Here is a 7577-nt window from a genome sequence, read left to right as displayed (position 1 = left end):
AATAACTATACATATTTGGTATCGCCATAGTCGTATTACAGAATAAAGTTAACATGTTGTTTTAATTGCACAGTGAATTCCGTAAAAACGGCGCGCAAAAAACAATGGAGGAATCGCTGTTTTTTTCATTTTCTACCCCACAAATATTATTTTTCCTCGTTTCCTAGTACATTATATGGCACAATAAATGGTGCTACGAAAAACTACAATTCCTCCCGCAAAAATTCAGCCCCCATAGGACTATATAGACGGAAAAATAAAGACGTTATGGCTTTTGGAAGGTGGGGAAGAAAAAACGAAAATGAAAATCTGAAAAAGGGCTGCGGCGGGAAGGGGTTAATGCTTTTAAATGCTACAAAATTTGTACACCACAAAAAAAAAACAAATAACTCCACACTCTCCGAGTATCTTTAATATTGAGATCACAAATTACTGAATTTTTAGATTTGTTTCAGCTCCACTAATCTCAGATTGGCAGAATATGTGGCATCCTCAATGCCGGGAGTTTCTCTGTTGGGTCATTTTCCGATTTCTGTTGCTGAAACACTGAAAAGCCGCATTGACCTGTCAGGAGATCTGATCGTAGCGGCACCAGATGCAGTGAAGCAGCACACCATGCCTGTATTTTATGAGGGGACACCTGTGGGGGCACCTGTCTGGCTGTGTTATGGGGGATTGTGTCTAGTTGTGTTATGGGGCCATCTGGCTGGCTGTGTTATGGGGGCATCTGGCTGGCTGTGTTATGGGGGCATTTATCTGGCTGTAGTATAAGGGCACCTGTGGCTGGCAGGTTTTTCTATCTGGGACACTAATATAAGGCACCTGTGGCTGACAGAGTCATTGGGACATCAGTGGTTGGCACATTGTCAGGTGGCCTTTTGTGGATGGGGCACTATTTTGGGGTCTTATGTGGTTGGCAGTGTTCTGGGGGCTTCTATGCCTGACACAATCCATATTGCCATAACATGGTGGTTGCAAAAAACATGCAATAACCTCTCTTCAAGTAAAAGCTCCTGACACACAGAGAACAGCAGATCCGACAGTGAACTGAATAAACAAGACACGTACTTATACTACAGATTTTACGATTGAAATATCACATTCCGCCGCTAGAGGTCAGTGGCACAATGATAAACCCACACTACATGAGACTACACAGAGCTGCACGGAGCGGGGCAGGGGAAGCTCATTGAGTGACGTCTAATGCGCGATCCTCGGAACTCCAGGCTGACATTAGACGCTGAATACAAGGAATTGACGGGGAGTGTGACGTCATATGACCGCCCTCTACGAAGGCTGATGAAGCGTTCTGTAGGAACACATGTCAGAGCTCCAGTGGCGCAATCGGTTAGCGCGCGGTACTTATACAGCAGTACAATGCAAAGCAATGCCGAGGTTGTGAGTTCGAGCCTCACCTGGAGCATCATCTTTTTCCTTCCCTTTAAAAACATGATTTTATTATAGTGATGTGCATTGTAAATATCAGTGATTTATTAAGTATGTATTATAACGATTATATATATATATAGTATATATAGTCCAATGCCTTTAATCCAGTGTCAAGTATTTGCAATGAAGGATGAAGGTCTGATAATCTAGATCAGAGGTTCTGTAACCTGTGGTTCTCCAGCTGTGAACCAACTACAACTACAGAACGGACATTGGGAGTTGTAGTGTAGTTTAAAGCCCCTGACATGACTGCCCATAAATGGACAGTGACATCAGGGGTTCCTGCAGGAGCAGAATCCCTGGACGCTCTGGCGGGGGATTCCAACAACTCAATGCCCCGAATGTCACTGCCCATATTTAGGCTGGGTTCACATGGTGTTTTCTGCAGGCGAAAATTCTGCCTCAAAATTCCGTTTGGAAGTTTGAGGCAGATTTTCCTCTCCCTGCACGCCGATTTTCGCTGCGTTTTTCGCGGCCTTTTTCTCCCGCGGCCATTGAGCGCCGCAAGCATAAAACTCAGCGAAATACGCTTTCTCTGCCTCCTATTGATGTCAATGGGAGGTCAGAGGCGTAAATGCCCGAAGATAGGGCTTGTCCCTTCTTTCTCCTGCGAGACGGTTTTACCGCTCGCGGGAAAAAGACGCCTCCGCCTCCCTTTGAAATCAATGGGAGGCATTTTCGGACGTTTTTTGACGAGTTTTGCGGCACGGTTTCCGTGTAAAAAAACTCATAAAAAAACTCAGTGTGAACATACAAGTAGCGATGTGCCCGGGGAGTCTGGGCGACGCATCCCTCTATTTTATACTGCGCACACCTGTCTAGGGTATGCCAAAAGGACAGTCTCTTGGTATACCCAGGGTGAATGAATATGTTTGGCATATGTCATGTGTTCCTGCACTGTGGTCATCACTAGCCCTGACCTTCGTACGTTACAGCGTCCCCTAATTCCGATGGAGAACAAAGCAAAGATAACCGGCAGAGGATAAGCTGTTAAATGTCAGAGGATTTTAGCCCTTCCCGCCGCAGCCATTTTTCATATTTTGACTTTAGTTTTTTCCTCCCCACCTTCCAAAAGCCATAACGTCTTTATTTTTCCATCAATATAGTCCTATGAGGGCTTGATTTCTGCGGGACGAGTTGTAGTTTTTCGTAGCATCATTTATTGTGCCATATAATGTACTTGGAAACGGGAAAAAAAATATTTGTGGGGTAGAAAATGAAAAAAATAGCGATTCCTCCATGGTTTTTTGCGCGCCGTTTTTATGGAATTCATTGTGCAATTAAAACAACATGTTAACTTTATTCTGAGGGTCAATACGATTACGGCGATACCAAATATATATAGTTTTTTCTATATTTTACTACTTTTACAAGTAAAAACCTAAGTGTAAAAAATAAAATTTATTTTGTGTGGCCAAATTCCGAGAGCCATAACTTTTTTATTTTTCAGTCAATTAAGTGGTATGAGGGCTTATTTTTTTGCGGGATAAGCTGTAGTTTTTAATGATGCCATTTTGGGGTACAAGCGATGTTTTGATCATTTTTTATTACATTTTTTGTGGCAGATTAGGTGACAAAAAATAGAGATTCTGGCTTTTACAATAAAAAATTTTTTACGGCGTTCACCGTGCGGGTTAAATAAAGATATATAGTAATAGTTCAGAATTTTACTGACGCGGCGATACTAATTATGTTTATTTTTTTTATTTTTTTACTATGCTCTAGGGGGAAAATGGGAAAAGGTTTTTTTTTAACTTTACATTTTTTTATTTTTTTTTTACTTAAAAAAAACAACTTTATTCTACAAATTTTTACTTTTTATATTAGTCCCCCTAGGGGACTTCAACCAGCGATCGTTAGATCACTTGCACGATATACTGCAATACTAATGTATTGCAGTATATCATGATTCCGACAGGCAGGAGGCAGCGCTTAAAGGAACAGTGTTACCACAAAAAAAAAATTAATATGTTAAAGATGTTAGTGCTTTATTAAAAACGTTTGGATTAATTTGTGTGTTTGTGTGTTACTTTTTCTTATTTTTACACTTTTTCTTCCCTATGGGGGCTGCCATTTTTTTTTTCCATTTCTGTATGTGTCGATTAAGGACACATACAGACATGGAATACGGCAGCCACAGTCCCATAGGGACTGCGAACGGGTCCCGTCCCATCCACTTCTGTGTACGCCGTCTGTGTGTGAACTGCGCATGCGCCGCTCCCACACAGTCCAATTTGAAATTCGCGCCGTCCGGCGCCATTTTCCTGTGGACCGGAAGTCGCGGTCGGACAGTAAGATTACTACTTCCGGTCGCGGCTTCCGGACTTGTGCACTTGGACCAGCGGCAGCAGACGGAGCGGACGGGCCGGAGGGAGCCGCGGCGGCAGGAGCAGGTAAGAGATTTCTATGTATGTTCGTGTTTGTGTGTGTTTACTACTGTATGTAAACCTACTACACTGTGTGTTAGCTCAAAAAATGGCGACACACAGTGTAGGAGGTTAGACCGTTCAATCCCCTCGTTTCTCCCGGCACTAGCCAGGATAAAGGAGGGGGGGATTCTCAGAGCTCACTAGAGCGAGTGCTTTTTACCCAATTTTGCAGCAAAAAGCAATGTGGTTGCTTTACCACATGCAATGCTGCAATTTTGGGAATAGCTCCATCTAGTGACCAGCAATGGGAAATATTATAAATTAGAATCTAATTTATAATATTTCCTGACTCGTGAAAAAAATAAAAAAAATTTGAACAATGTTTAAACACCTATACACTAATTGTTTAACTAAAAAAAAAAAAACATGTTTTGCTGGAGCACAAAGATGGCGGACCAGGGGGTCTTCATTAGGCCCCCAGGCAGCCGTAGCAACCATCGCCACCCCCCCCCCCCACGATTGCGTTACAGGGGGAGCGATGAGCTGTTAGAGGGGGTCGCCCCCCTCTTTCTAACGATTTAAATGCCGCGGTCACATGCCGCGGTTTAACGAGTTAAACGAGCGGGATCGCGCTCGAGCGCAATGCCACCCATTTTTCTAAAGTGTCGGCTGTAACATACAACCGACACCGGCATAGTCTGGAGCGGGCTCACTCTGTGAGCCCGTTCCATACTTTCCCTACCCGACTTTGGCGTATGGATACGTCAAATGTCGGGAAGGGGTTAAAGTATATATATGTGTATGAGTCTGTGTATATGTATACTGTTCTGCACTTAAACTTTGAACGGATTCTCCACCATATGTATTGGCAGCATATCTATTATACATGCTTGATTGGTTGGAATCCAACGTTTGGTACTCCCTCCTATGCAAAGCATAAAGCGGATGCGGTGCCTTAGGGTATGTTCACACGGCTTATTTTCGGCCGTTTTTCAGGCCGCAAACGGCCGAAAAATGGCCGAAAAATCCGAAGCAGAACGCCTCCAAACATCTGGCCATTGATTTCAATGGGAAAAAGGCGTTCTGTTCCGACTGGCCATTTTTTTATGCGGCCGTTTTGAAAAACGGCTGAATAAAAAAACGGCCACGAAAAAGAAGTGGGACGCTTCTTGGGACATTTTTGGAGCCGTTTTTCATTGACTCTATAGAAAAACAGCTCCAAAAACGTCCGTAAAAAATGCGAGTGGCTTAAAAAAACCTCTGAAAATAAGGAGCAGTTTTCCCTTCAAAACAGCTTCGTATTTTCAGACGTTTTTTAATTTGTGTGTGCACATACCCTAAGGGTATGTGCCCACACTAATTACGGACGTAATTCGAGCGTTTTGGCCCAGAATTACGTCCGAAAAATGCGCCTCAATAGCGTTGACAAACATCTGCCCATTGAAAGCAATGGGCTGACGTTTGTTCACACGAGGCGTATATTTACGCGCCGCTGTCAAATGACGGCGCGTAAATAGACGCCCGCGTCAAAGAAGCGACCTGTCCCTTCTTGGGGCGTAATTGGAGCCGTTATTCATTGACTCCAATGAAAAGCAGCGCCAATTACGTCCGTAATGGACGCGGCGTTCAAGCGCCTGCACATGCTGTTACGGCTAAAATTATGGGGATGTTTCCTCCTGAAAACATCCCCGTAATTTCAGCCGTTACGGACGCTGCCGTGTGAACATACCCTAAAGGCTAAAACGCATACCACAAAAAACAGGCAGTCATACAGATATGTTGAAAAAAATAAAAAGTTATGGCTCAGGGGAAGAGGTCATATAAAATTGAATTGAAAATGAAAAAAGTAAAATTGTGTCTCCAAAGGGTCAACAAGGAAAGTGCTTTTACCTGCAGTCAATGTGAAAACGGCACCAATTTACATATTTGCGAATCCAGCCAAAATTTCCTTGCTGGAGTTTTTTTTACTTGAGTCTGGGTGTGGAAGAGCAGATAATACTGTGCTCCTAGATTACCAGATGATATGATGGTTACTCGGAAGATATCAATAGTGGGGGGTCTGTTAGCTGTAACTTGAGATCTCAACTATGGCGCATTATTGAGTTGGCACCTGGGCAGTATTGGCACCAGTGTAACTTTTAAGGGCTTCTGGAGCAATGCTGGGTGTCACGGCCTGGGTATTAGTGGTTTTTCCAGCTCACAGACCCCCACCAATCTGATATACCTCAAATCAGTAGATTTTGAACCCTTTAACAAATCCAGTTCTAGATGCAAATCTTCTATATTTCACCCAGTGCCAGTGGATGTGAAACAATGATACAAGAAGAGCTGGGGCTTAAGCTGCGATATTTTGGGCTGGTAGGAAGCTTGCTGATGCAGAAACCTTCCCCAAATTTTTGCATTCAGAGAGCAATAAGATTACATCCAACCCTTTACTAAACATCATCCTTTCTGACATTTTTACATTCTCTTTGACCAAACCTGCCCATGCTCAGACATATTTTTATTTTACCCTCTTCATCTGGGACCATGAATTATTTTTTTTTGATGATACAATGATGCGCATTGCAACCCCAAAAACACATTGTTTGCACGTAAACGCCCTTTAACATGTTGATGTAAGCGACTGTTATGTTATCCACGGTGCAGCTCAAAAACCGACTCTTCAGTCCTGTCGCTGTGGATCCCTAGCCTTAGACAGAGTGATGTCATTTAATATGGTGAAATGCAAAGTTATCGCCTGCTGTTTTGGTGGGCACAGGTATGGAAATCGGGCACGATGAAGATCCCACAGTGTCTGCTGTCATTGGCACCTGCACTTAAAATAATTTATTAGGAAGTCTGGAATAAACCACATTTTTGACTATTAAAGGGTAAGTAAACTTTCAAAAAACTTTTGACATGTGATAGTGACATAAGAAATTTTGGGAGGAATCCTCCAGCTCACCATTTAGCAGGTTTCACTTTTACCATCAATATTTTTATTGAAAAATTTTCAAAATGACAAATATAATACACAATAACCACAAACACATGGTTGTACAAAAACGCATTATAGCACATAATATACTTAGTACATAGAACTAGCATAGTGTCATAAATTGGCAACTCAGAGTCATTCTAAGCACCCCCACATTTATACAAAGTACTAACCATGCGGAGAGAGAAAATACATTAAACATGTTGCATGTGATCAACACACACAAAAAGGCCCTGAAAATAGGGCAAAAACATATGTACAAAAACAAAACAAAAATAGAGAGTTTCAGGTTTAAATATATCGGTTTCAAACATGTATTACGGGGATATACAATTTTGAGAAAAAAGATGCCAATTCTTCGAGGTCTCTACATACTGCGGGTATTTGTGATCTTTATATGCCATCATTTTTTCGTAAGCACATGTAGTATTTAGCATATCATATATTTCCCCAACAGAGGGAAGGTTCACACTCTTCCAAATACCTAGTTATCCCTAATTTAGTAGCTAAAAGGATATGTGCCACAAGTACCCTATTTTCTATAGGTACCTCATTTATTCAGAGAAAAAGGTTTCTACCACGGGCAGGTTTCAACCACGGGCAGCGCCAGGATCGCCGCGACGGCACACGGCAGTGAAGCAGGAAAGAAAGGAAAACACTGATCCAGCGCAGTGAAGTTAAAATAAACTCGGTTTCAATTTTATTCCGAAATCTTTAAAACGGGAAATAGCTTCTATTATAAGGATATGTATTCCGAATGTTGCCTTCGCGTTTCAGAC

The 7577-nt window shown here is 42.3% G+C and overlaps 1 non-coding gene across 1 annotated transcript; it reads left to right on the top strand.

The window, feature by feature from the left end:
* Positions 1 to 1329: 1329 nt before the first annotated feature.
* On the top strand, positions 1330 to 1423 carry TRNAI-UAU (transfer RNA isoleucine (anticodon UAU)). The gene is made up of 2 exons: positions 1330 to 1367; positions 1388 to 1423. It is a non-coding gene; the product is annotated as a tRNA-Ile (tRNA).
* The last annotated feature ends 6154 nt before the right edge of the window (positions 1424 to 7577 follow it).

This window comes from Rhinoderma darwinii, chromosome 4 (assembly GCF_050947455.1).
Source record: "Rhinoderma darwinii isolate aRhiDar2 chromosome 4, aRhiDar2.hap1, whole genome shotgun sequence".
NCBI classification, from domain to species: domain Eukaryota; kingdom Metazoa; phylum Chordata; class Amphibia; order Anura; family Rhinodermatidae; genus Rhinoderma; species Rhinoderma darwinii.
The sequence above is the reverse complement of the archived record's forward strand: the minus strand, read 5'-3'. Positions and strand labels throughout refer to the sequence as shown.